The sequence below is a fragment of the Triturus cristatus genome, chromosome 8 (assembly GCF_964204655.1).
Source record: "Triturus cristatus chromosome 8, aTriCri1.1, whole genome shotgun sequence".
NCBI classification, from domain to species: domain Eukaryota; kingdom Metazoa; phylum Chordata; class Amphibia; order Caudata; family Salamandridae; genus Triturus; species Triturus cristatus.
This window is the reverse complement of record NC_140591.1, coordinates 738827342-738839539: the sequence shown is the minus strand read 5'-3', so window position 1 is coordinate 738839539 and position 12198 is coordinate 738827342. Positions and strand designations below refer to the sequence as shown.

At 41.8% G+C, this 12198-nt stretch overlaps 6 non-coding genes across 6 annotated transcripts; all 6 read left to right on the top strand.

The window, feature by feature from the left end:
- The first annotated feature begins 93 nt into the window (after nucleotides 1-93).
- TRNAV-CAC (transfer RNA valine (anticodon CAC)) lies at nucleotides 94-166 on the top strand. Its single transcript has one exon. It is a non-coding gene; the product is annotated as a tRNA-Val (tRNA).
- Nucleotides 167-2146: 1980 nt separating this feature from the next.
- On the top strand, nucleotides 2147-2218 carry TRNAP-UGG (transfer RNA proline (anticodon UGG)). The gene has a single exon. It is a non-coding gene; the product is annotated as a tRNA-Pro (tRNA).
- A 2325-nt stretch (nucleotides 2219-4543) lies between these two features.
- TRNAP-UGG (transfer RNA proline (anticodon UGG)) lies at nucleotides 4544-4615 on the top strand. The gene has a single exon. It is a non-coding gene; the product is annotated as a tRNA-Pro (tRNA).
- A 2315-nt stretch (nucleotides 4616-6930) lies between these two features.
- On the top strand, nucleotides 6931-7002 carry TRNAP-UGG (transfer RNA proline (anticodon UGG)). Its single transcript has one exon. It is a non-coding gene; the product is annotated as a tRNA-Pro (tRNA).
- Nucleotides 7003-9317: 2315 nt separating this feature from the next.
- Nucleotides 9318-9389, top strand: TRNAP-UGG (transfer RNA proline (anticodon UGG)). Its single transcript has one exon. It is a non-coding gene; the product is annotated as a tRNA-Pro (tRNA).
- Nucleotides 9390-11714: 2325 nt separating this feature from the next.
- Nucleotides 11715-11786, top strand: TRNAP-UGG (transfer RNA proline (anticodon UGG)). Its single transcript has one exon. It is a non-coding gene; the product is annotated as a tRNA-Pro (tRNA).
- The last annotated feature ends 412 nt before the right edge of the window (nucleotides 11787-12198 follow it).

The window sequence follows — 12198 nt, the reverse complement described above, 5'->3', positions numbered from 1 at the left end:
GGGCAGGTTGCATGAAAGAAATCTAAAGCCAGAGGCCCATGGAATAGCCAGTTCGGAGCAGTTTCATTACAGAAAAATCAACTGTAGGTATCTGTTTCTGTAGTGTAGTGGTTATCACGTTCGCCTCACACGCGAAAGGTCCCCGGTTCGAAACCGGGTAGAAACAGTTGTTATATTGTGTTGGCTACAATGTTGATAGGTGCCGTTTTGCCATGGAATTGTCCAAGCCCTGAAGATTATTTCATGCAATCTCGTTCCAAGAAAGGGAATTCTCTCAAAACACTAAAGTAATCGGCGTGTGGATGTATCTGTTGGTTCTCAGACCTTGCTTTCAAAAGAGCCCTGCAATCGGTTCACTGCTCACCTAGAACAAGCATTAACATGGAGAATTGTTGGCACCAACAGGAATCTTATTTTAGTGGAGTGTTTCTGGCTTTGAGTGCAGAGGCCCTCGGCTCAATTCCAAGATGATCCTTCTCAGGGTGATGATACAAATGCATTGTCACCTTTACGTTTAATGTCAGAATCATTCGTTTCCAGTTGGTGGTGTAAGAATGTTTGCAACAGTATGGCGATTTTTCCTAGCCATGCATGAATGAAAGCATATCACTCGCCTTTAGGTGTTTTTCTAATACATTGATATTTGCATCTTCCTTCCTAGCCTGCATGTTTGACTATCTTACAGGCTGCATGTAATAAGTATCACATCAGGGCCCTTCTTCTACTCAATTCACAACTGTTCTATCACGACATAGATAAGAAAGCTGCATCTGCTTTTGTTGTGTAGTGGTAATCAGGTTTACCTGACGTGTGAAAGCCCCATGCTTTGAAAGTACACAGTAACAAAGAAACCGATGACTTTTATAAAAAGGTGTCATGTGTGTCTCTTACTTTGCACAAAAAGTGCCAGAGATGACTTCATTTGCAGTCACTTGAAAAGTAGGGATTCTCCAATAAATGGTAAATGGTTGAAACAAATCTGAAGAAATGCATGACATACCTGTGTGTGTGTGTGTATGCATGTATGTATATATAGGGAGAGAGAGAGCGTCAATATAAACAGACTTTATTTCAATCAAGCTGTCTTTTCTATCCTTCAGGAGCAGAATGTTCTGATCATCAGCGCTCCAGAATGTAGTGTTTTCTTGGCAAGCATCACATATTGTGATGTGTTAGCTAAAAGTTCCATATCCTAGAGACTGATATATTCCTCTGTACTTGTACCTTGGGTTTTCATCAAAACCTGGCATCATAAGCAGCTTTCTACTGCCACAGACTGGACAGCGAAACAATTTAAAATATCCCAGAAAAAGAAAATAAGCATGCTTAATCAGAGCTTTCTGGACAGGAAGGACATTTGAGCAAGTGAGGAATAAGCACTGCTTTTGTTAATTTGCATAGGCAGAATAGAGACTTCTGGGAAAAGGCCGAAATTACAGTCACAGAAAATGGCTGCATCTATAGAGAACGCTAAGAAGTGTTGGCAGCTTTTCCTCTGACCCTGGCCACTTTTACAAGCAATCCTATGATAGTCAGCAGGACCCACCCTAAAAAGGAAGGGGCATCCACTTGGACCCTTTCCACCTTTTCTAAATCTCGCCTGATCGAGCCTGATTGAGCACTGATTGAGCAGATAAGCACATGTCATTCTCATTTCAGAAAGGTATTGGTTAGCTTGCTGCTAGCAGCTCAGTTATGTTATGATGTTAGAGGCTATGCAAGGAATGCTTTAGTCCAGCGATATGCAGTTTTTATTGCGCCTTGCATTCAGCAGGAAGATCTTTAGCTTGAATCTGTGGCCTAGGTATTCACCTTGGTATTTCTTTTGGCACAAAGTGAAGGAGTATTTGAGAGAAAATGCACAATGTGTTTCTTATGTTGTTATGAACAACTTGTTACTCTTTCTCATTAAGCTTCAGCCACTGAAGAAATATATAAATAAGGGCTGACTTCCTGTAAGACGTGTCCAAAGCTGGGACGGAATAAAAGGAGACACTTGTAAATGATAGTGCTATCGTTTGAGAAAGGGTAAGTTGAGACTGACTTTCATGCGTATTCACAGACCAAGCATCATAAAGATACCAGCATGATCTTCATTGCGGGCTTAGAGCCGGTATTAGCTTTTGAGAGGTAAGAGGATTTTGAGGGCTCGTTGGTCTAGGGGTATGATTCTCGCTTTGGGTGCGAGAGGTCCCGGGTTCAAATCCCGGACGAGCCCTTTTCTTGGTACTCTTTTCAAGTTGTTTTGAAGTTTGCGTTTCAAAACCAACATCAATTTTTTCTTTGCAGTAGTGGATAATTCTTTGCTAGAGTCTCATGCTTCAGCCCTGCCCAGTCTGAGCTAATACCAAACATCTGGTCTTGCATGGCATGTACGAGCGTTCAGCTAGGGATGTCGGGCAGGTTGCATGAAAGAAATCTAAAGCCAGAGGCCCATGGAATAGCCAGTTCGGAGCAGTTTCATTACAGAAAAATCAACTGTAGGTATCTGTTTCTGTAGTGTAGTGGTTATCACGTTTGCCTCACACGCGAAAGGTCCCCGGTTCGAAACCGGGCAGAAACAGTTGTTATATTGTGTTGGCTACAATGTTGATAGGTGCCGTTTTGCCATGGAATTGTCCAAGCCCTGAAGATTATTTCATGCAATCTCGTTCCAAGAAAGGGAATTCTCTCAAAACACTAAAGTAATCGGCGTGTGGATGTATCTGTTGGTTCTCAGACCTTGCTTTCAAAAGAGCCCTGCAATCGGTTCACTGCTCACCTAGAACAAGCATTAACATGGAGAATTGTTGGCACCAACAGGAATCTTATTTTAGTGGAGTGTTTCTGGCTTTGAGTGCAGAGGCCCTCGGCTCAATTCCAAGATGATCCTTCTCAAGGTGATGATACAAATGCATTGTCACCTTTACGTTTAATGTCAGAATCATTTATTTCCAGTTGGTGGTGTAAGAATGTTTGCAACAGTATGGCGATTTTTCCTAGCCATGCATGAATGAAAGCATATCACTCGCCTTTAGGTGTTTTTCTAATACATTGATATTTGCATCTTCCTTCCTAGCCTGCATGTTTGACTATCTTACAGGCTGCATGTAATAAGTATCACATCAGGGCCCTTCTTCTACTCAATTCACAACTGTTCTATCACGACATAGATAAGAAAGCTGCATCTGCTTTTGTTGTGTAGTGGTAATCAGGTTTACCTGACGTGTGAAAGCCCCATGCTTTGAAAGTACACAGTAAAAAAGAAACCGATGACTTTTATAAAAAGGTGTCATGTGTGTCTCTTACTTTGCACAAAAAGTGCCAGAGATGACTTCATTTGCAGTCACTTGAAAAGTAGGGATTCTCCAATAAATGGTAAATGGTTGAAACAAATCTGAAGAAATGCATGACATACCTGTGTGTGTGTGTGTACGCATGTATGTATATATAGGGAGAGAGAGAGCGTCAATATAAACAGACTTTATTTCAATCAAGCTGTCTTTTCTATCCTTCAGGAGCAGAATGTTCTGATCATCAGCGCTCCAGAATGTAGTGTTTTCTTGGCAAGCATCACATATTGTGATGTGTTAGCTAAAAGTTCCATATCCTAGAGACTGATATATTCCTCTGTACTTGTACCTTGGGGATTCATCAAAACCTGGCATCATAAGCAGCTTTCTACTGCCACAGACTGGACAGCGAAACAATTTAAAATATCCCAGAAAAAGAAAATAAGCATGCTTAATCAGAGCTTTCTGGACAGGAAGGACATTTGAGCAAGTGAGGAATAAGCACTGCTTTTGTTAATTTGCATAGGCAGAATAGAGACTTCTGGGAAAAGGCCGAAATTACAGTCACAGAAAATGGCTGCATCTATAGAGAACGCTAAGAAGTGTTGGCAGCTTTTCCTCTGACCCTGGCCACTTTTACAAGCAATCCTATGATAGTCAGCAGGACCCACCCTAAAAAGGAAGGGGCATCCACTTGGACCCTTTCCACCTTTTCTAAATCTCGCCTGATCGAGCCTGATTGAGCACTGATTGAGCAGATAAGCACATGTCATTCTCATTTCAGAAAGGTATTGGTTAGCTTGCTGCTAGCAGCTCAGTTATGTTATGATGTTAGAGGCTATGCAAGGAATGCTTTAGTCCAGCGATATGCAGTTTTTATTGCGCCTTGCATTCAGCAGGAAGATCTTTAGCTTGAATCTGTGGCCTAGGTATTCACCTTGGTATTTCTTTTGGCACAAAGTGAAGGAGTATTTGAGAGAAAATGCACAATGTGTTTCTTATGTTGTTATGAACAACTTGTTACTCTTTCTCATTAAGCTTCAGCCACTGAAGAAATATATAAATAAGGGCTGACTTCCTGTAAGACGTGTCCAAAGCTGGGACGGAATAAAAGGAGACACTTGTAAATGATAGTGCTATCGTTTGAGAAAGGGTAAGTTGAGACTGACTTTCATGCGTATTCACAGACCAAGCATCATAAAGATACCAGCATGATCTTCATTGCGGGCTTAGAGCCGGTATTAGCTTTTGAGAGGTAAGAGGATTTTGAGGGCTCGTTGGTCTAGGGGTATGATTCTCGCTTTGGGTGCGAGAGGTCCCGGGTTCAAATCCCGGACGAGCCCTTTTCTTGGTACTCTTTTCAAGTTGTTTTGAAGTTTGCGTTTCAAAACCAACATCAATTTTTTCTTTGCAGTAGTGGATAATTCTTTGCTAGAGTCTCATGCTTCAGCCCTGCCCAGTCTGAGCTAATACCAAACATCTGGTCTTGCATGGCATGTACGAGCGTTCAGCTAGGGATGTCGGGCAGGTTGCATGAAAGAAATCTAAAGCCAGAGGCCCATGGAATAGCCAGTTCGGAGCAGTTTCATTACAGAAAAATCAACTGTAGGTATCTGTTTCTGTAGTGTAGTGGTTATCACGTTTGCCTCACACGCGAAAGGTCCCCGGTTCGAAACCGGGCAGAAACAGTTGTTATATTGTGTTGGCTACAATGTTGATAGGTGCCGTTTTGCCATGGAATTGTCCAAGCCCTGAAGATTATTTCATGCAATCTCGTTCCAAGAAAGGGAATTCTCTCAAAACACTAAAGTAATCGGCGTGTGGATGTATCTGTTGGTTCTCAGACCTTGCTTTCAAAAGAGCCCTGCAATCGGTTCACTGCTCACCTAGAACAAGCATTAACATGGAGAATTGTTGGCACCAACAGGAATCTTATTTTAGTGGAGTGTTTCTGGCTTTGAGTGCAGAGGCCCTCGGCTCAATTCCAAGATGATCCTTCTCAAGGTGATGATACAAATGCATTGTCACCTTTACGTTTAATGTCAGAATCATTTATTTCCAGTTGGTGGTGTAAGAATGTTTGCAACAGTATGGCGATTTTTCCTAGCCATGCATGAATTTAAGCATATCACTCGCCTTTAGGTGTTTTTCTAATACATTGATATTTGCATCTTCCTTCCTAGCCTGCATGTTTGACTATCTTACAGGCTGCATGTAATAAGTATCACATCAGGGCCCTTCTTCTACTCAATTCACAACTGTTCTATCACGACATAGATAAGAAAGCTGCATCTGCTTTTGTTGTGTAGTGGTAATCAGGTTTACCTGACGTGTGAAAGCCCCATGCTTTGAAAGTACACAGTAACAAAGAAACCGATGACTTTTATAAAAAGGTGTCATGTGTGTCTCTTACTTTGCACAAAAAGTGCCAGAGATGACTTCATTTGCAGTCACTTGAAAAGTAGGGATTCTCCAATAAATGGTAAATGGTTGAAACAAATCTGAAGAAATGCATGACATACCTGTGTGTGTGTGTGTATGCATGTATGTATATATGGGGAGAGAGAGAGCGTCAATATAAACAGACTTTATTTCAATCAAGCTGTCTTTTCTATCCTTCAGGAGCAGAATGTTCTGATCATCAGCGCTCCAGAATGTAGTGTTTTCTTGGCAAGCATCACATATTGTGATGTGTTAGCTAAAAGTTCCATATCCTAGAGACTGATATATTCCTCTGTACTTGTACCTTGGGGATTCATCAAAACCTGGCATCATAAGCAGCTTTCTACTGCCACAGACTGGACAGCGAAACAATTTAAAATATCCCAGAAAAAGAAAATAAGCATGCTTAATCAGAGCTTTCTGGACAGGAAGGACATTTGAGCAAGTGAGGAATAAGCACTGCTTTTGTTAATTTGCATAGGCAGAATAGAGACTTCTGGGAAAAGGCCGAAATTACAGTCACAGAAAATGGCTGCATCTATAGAGAACGCTAAGAAGTGTTGGCAGCTTTTCCTCTGACCCTGGCCACTTTTACAAGCAATCCTATGATAGTCAGCAGGACCCACCCTAAAAAGGAAGGGGCATCCACTTGGACCCTTTCCACCTTTTCTAAATCTCGCCTGATCGAGCACTGATTGAGCAGATAAGCACATGTCATTCTCATTTCAGAAAGGTATTGGTTAGCTTGCTGCTAGCAGCTCAGTTATGTTATGATGTTAGAGGCTATGCAAGGAATGCTTTAGTCCAGCGATATGCAGTTTTTATTGCGCCTTGCATTCAGCAGGAAGATCTTTAGCTTGAATCTGTGGCCTAGGTATTCACCTTGGTATTTCTTTTGGCACAAAGTGAAGGAGTATTTGAGAGAAAATGCACAATGTGTTTCTTATGTTGTTATGAACAACTTGTTACTCTTTCTCATTAAGCTTCAGCCACTGAAGAAATATATAAATAAGGGCTGACTTCCTGTAAGACGTGTCCAAAGCTGGGACGGAATAAAAGGAGACACTTGTAAATGATAGTGCTATCGTTTGAGAAAGGGTAAGTTGAGACTGACTTTCATGGGTATTCACAGACCAAGCATCATAAAGATACCAGCATGATCTTCATTGCGGGCTTAGAGCCGGTATTAGCTTTTGAGAGGTAAGAGGATTTTGAGGGCTCGTTGGTCTAGGGGTATGATTCTCGCTTTGGGTGCGAGAGGTCCCGGGTTCAAATCCCGGACGAGCCCTTTTCTTGGTACTCTTTTCAAGTTGTTTTGAAGTTTGCGTTTCAAAACCAACATCAATTTTTTCTTTGCAGTAGTGGATAATTCTTTGCTAGAGTCTCATGCTTCAGCCCTGCCCAGTCTGAGCTAATACCAAACATCTGGTCTTGCATGGCATGTACGAGCGTTCAGCTAGGGATGTCGGGCAGGTTGCATGAAAGAAATCTAAAGCCAGAGGCCCATGGAATAGCCAGTTCGGAGCAGTTTCATTACAGAAAAATCAACTGTAGGTATCTGTTTCTGTAGTGTAGTGGTTATCACGTTTGCCTCACACGCGAAAGGTCCCCGGTTCGAAACCGGGCAGAAACAGTTGTTATATTGTGTTGGCTACAATGTTGATAGGTGCCGTTTTGCCATGGAATTGTCCAAGCCCTGAAGATTATTTCATGCAATCTCGTTCCAAGAAAGGGAATTCTCTCAAAACACTAAAGTAATCGGCGTGTGGATGTATCTGTTGGTTCTCAGACCTTGCTTTCAAAAGAGCCCTGCAATCGGTTCACTGCTCACCTAGAACAAGCATTAACATGGAGAATTGTTGGCACCAACAGGAATCTTATTTTAGTGGAGTGTTTCTGGCTTTGAGTGCAGAGGCCCTCGGCTCAATTCCAAGATGATCCTTCTCAAGGTGATGATACAAATGCATTGTCACCTTTACGTTTAATGTCAGAATCATTTATTTCCAGTTGGTGGTGTAAGAATGTTTGCAACAGTATGGCGATTTTTCCTAGCCATGCATGAATGAAAGCATATCACTCGCCTTTAGGTGTTTTTCTAATACATTGATATTTGCATCTTCCTTCCTAGCCTGCATGTTTGACTATCTTACAGGCTGCATGTAATAAGTATCACATCAGGGCCCTTCTTCTACTCAATTCACAACTGTTCTATCACGACATAGATAAGAAAGCTGCATCTGCTTTTGTTGTGTAGTGGTAATCAGGTTTACCTGACGTGTGAAAGCCCCATGCTTTGAAAGTACACAGTAACAAAGAAACCGATGACTTTTATAAAAAGGTGTCATGTGTGTCTCTTACTTTGCACAAAAAGTGCCAGAGATGACTTCATTTGCAGTCACTTGAAAAGTAGGGATTCTCCAATAAATGGTAAATGGTTGAAACAAATCTGAAGAAATGCATGACATACCTGTGTGTGTGTGTGTACGCATGTATGTATATATAGGGAGAGAGAGAGCGTCAATATAAACAGACTTTATTTCAATCAAGCTGTCTTTTCTATCCTTCAGGAGCAGAATGTTCTGATCATCAGCGCTCCAGAATGTAGTGTTTTCTTGGCAAGCATCACATATTGTGATGTGTTAGCTAAAAGTTCCATATCCTAGAGACTGATATATTCCTCTGTACTTGTACCTTGGGGATTCATCAAAACCTGGCATCATAAGCAGCTTTCTACTGCCACAGACTGGACAGCGAAACAATTTAAAATATCCCAGAAAAAGAAAATAAGCATGCTTAATCAGAGCTTTCTGGACAGGAAGGACATTTGAGCAAGTGAGGAATAAGCACTGCTTTTGTTAATTTGCATAGGCAGAATAGAGACTTCTGGGAAAAGGCCGAAATTACAGTCACAGAAAATGGCTGCATCTATAGAGAACGCTAAGAAGTGTTGGCAGCTTTTCCTCTGACCCTGGCCACTTTTACAAGCAATCCTATGATAGTCAGCAGGACCCACCCTAAAAAGGAAGGGGCATCCACTTGGACCCTTTCCACCTTTTCTAAATCTCGCCTGATCGAGCACTGATTGAGCAGATAAGCACATGTCATTCTCATTTCAGAAAGGTATTGGTTAGCTTGCTGCTAGCAGCTCAGTTATGTTATGATGTTAGAGGCTATGCAAGGAATGCTTTAGTCCAGCGATATGCAGTTTTTATTGCGCCTTGCATTCAGCAGGAAGATCTTTAGCTTGAATCTGTGGCCTAGGTATTCACCTTGGTATTTCTTTTGGCACAAAGTGAAGGAGTATTTGAGAGAAAATGCACAATGTGTTTCTTATGTTGTTATGAACAACTTGTTACTCTTTCTCATTAAGCTTCAGCCACTGAAGAAATATATAAATAAGGGCTGACTTCCTGTAAGACGTGTCCAAAGCTGGGACGGAATAAAAGGAGACACTTGTAAATGATAGTGCTATCGTTTGAGAAAGGGTAAGTTGAGACTGACTTTCATGCGTATTCACAGACCAAGCATCATAAAGATACCAGCATGATCTTCATTGCGGGCTTAGAGCCGGTATTAGCTTTTGAGAGGTAAGAGGATTTTGAGGGCTCGTTGGTCTAGGGGTATGATTCTCGCTTTGGGTGCGAGAGGTCCCGGGTTCAAATCCCGGACGAGCCCTTTTCTTGGTACTCTTTTCAAGTTGTTTTGAAGTTTGCGTTTCAAAACCAACATCAATTTTTTCTTTGCAGTAGTGGATAATTCTTTGCTAGAGTCTCATGCTTCAGCCCTGCCCAGTCTGAGCTAATACCAAACATCTGGTCTTGCATGGCATGTACGAGCGTTCAGCTAGGGATGTCGGGCAGGTTGCATGAAAGAAATCTAAAGCCAGAGGCCCATGGAATAGCCAGTTCGGAGCAGTTTCATTACAGAAAAATCAACTGTAGGTATCTGTTTCTGTAGTGTAGTGGTTATCACGTTTGCCTCACACGCGAAAGGTCCCCGGTTCGAAACCGGGCAGAAACAGTTGTTATATTGTGTTGGCTACAATGTTGATAGGTGCCGTTTTGCCATGGAATTGTCCAAGCCCTGAAGATTATTTCATGCAATCTCGTTCCAAGAAAGGGAATTCTCTCAAAACACTAAAGTAATCGGCGTGTGGATGTATCTGTTGGTTCTCAGACCTTGCTTTCAAAAGAGCCCTGCAATCGGTTCACTGCTCACCTAGAACAAGCATTAACATGGAGAATTGTTGGCACCAACAGGAATCTTATTTTAGTGGAGTGTTTCTGGCTTTGAGTGCAGAGGCCCTCGGCTCAATTCCAAGATGATCCTTCTCAAGGTGATGATACAAATGCATTGTCACCTTTACGTTTAATGTCAGAATCATTTATTTCCAGTTGGTGGTGTAAGAATGTTTGCAACAGTATGGCGATTTTTCCTAGCCATGCATGAATGAAAGCATATCACTCGCCTTTAGGTGTTTTTCTAATACATTGATATTTGCATCTTCCTTCCTAGCCTGCATGTTTGACTATCTTACAGGCTGCATGTAATAAGTATCACATCAGGGCCCTTCTTCTACTCAATTCACAACTGTTCTATCACGACATAGATAAGAAAGCTGCATCTGCTTTTGTTGTGTAGTGGTAATCAGGTTTACCTGACGTGTGAAAGCCCCATGCTTTGAAAGTACACAGTAACAAAGAAACCGATGACTTTTATAAAAAGGTGTCATGTGTGTCTCTTACTTTGCACAAAAAGTGCCAGAGATGACTTCATTTGCAGTCACTTGAAAAGTAGGGATTCTCCAATAAATGGTAAATGGTTGAAACAAATCTGAAGAAATGCATGACATACCTGTGTGTGTGTGTGTACGCATGTATGTATATATAGGGAGAGAGAGAGCGTCAATATAAACAGACTTTATTTCAATCAAGCTGTCTTTTCTATCCTTCAGGAGCAGAATGTTCTGATCATCAGCGCTCCAGAATGTAGTGTTTTCTTGGCAAGCATCACATATTGTGATGTGTTAGCTAAAAGTTCCATATCCTAGAGACTGATATATTCCTCTGTACTTGTACCTTGGGGATTCATCAAAACCTGGCATCATAAGCAGCTTTCTACTGCCACAGACTGGACAGCGAAACAATTTAAAATATCCCAGAAAAAGAAAATAAGCATGCTTAATCAGAGCTTTCTGGACAGGAAGGACATTTGAGCAAGTGAGGAATAAGCACTGCTTTTGTTAATTTGCATAGGCAGAATAGAGACTTCTGGGAAAAGGCCGAAATTACAGTCACAGAAAATGGCTGCATCTATAGAGAACGCTAAGAAGTGTTGGCAGCTTTTCCTCTGACCCTGGCCACTTTTACAAGCAATCCTATGATAGTCAGCAGGACCCACCCTAAAAAGGAAGGGGCATCCACTTGGACCCTTTCCACCTTTTCTAAATCTCGCCTGATCGAGCCTGATTGAGCACTGATTGAGCAGATAAGCACATGTCATTCTCATTTCAGAAAGGTATTGGTTAGCTTGCTGCTAGCAGCTCAGTTATGTTATGATGTTAGAGGCTATGCAAGGAATGCTTTAGTCCAGCGATATGCAGTTTTTATTGCGCCTTGCATTCAGCAGGAAGATCTTTAGCTTGAATCTGTGGCCTAGGTATTCACCTTGGTATTTCTTTTGGCACAAAGTGAAGGAGTATTTGAGAGAAAATGCACAATGTGTTTCTTATGTTGTTATGAACAACTTGTTACTCTTTCTCATTAAGCTTCAGCCACTGAAGAAATATATAAATAAGGGCTGACTTCCTGTAAGACGTGTCCAAAGCTGGGACGGAATAAAAGGAGACACTTGTAAATGATAGTGCTATCGTTTGAGAAAGGGTAAGTTGAGACTGACTTTCATGCGTATTCACAGACCAAGCATCATAAAGATACCAGCATGATCTTCATTGCGGGCTTAGAGCCGGTATTAGCTTTTGAGAGGTAAGAGGATTTTGAGGGCTCGTTGGTCTAGGGGTATGATTCTCGCTTTGGGTGCGAGAGGTCCCGGGTTCAAATCCCGGACGAGCCCTTTTCTTGGTACTCTTTTCAAGTTGTTTTGAAGTTTGCGTTTCAAAACCAACATCAATTTTTTCTTTGCAGTAGTGGATAATTCTTTGCTAGAGTCTCATGCTTCAGCCCTGCCCAGTCTGAGCTAATACCAAACATCTGGTCTTGCATGGCATGTACGAGCGTTCAGCTAGGGATGTCGGGCAGGTTGCATGAAAGAAATCTAAAGCCAGAGGCCCATGGAATAGCCAGTTCGGAGCAGTTTCATTACAGAAAAATCAACTGTAGGTATCTGTTTCTGTAGTGTAGTGGTTATCACGTTTGCCTCACACGCGAAAGGTCCCCGGTTCGAAACCGGGCAGAAACAGTTGTTATATTGTGTTGGCTACAATGTTGATAGGTGCCGTTTTGCCATGGAATTGTCCAAGCCCTGA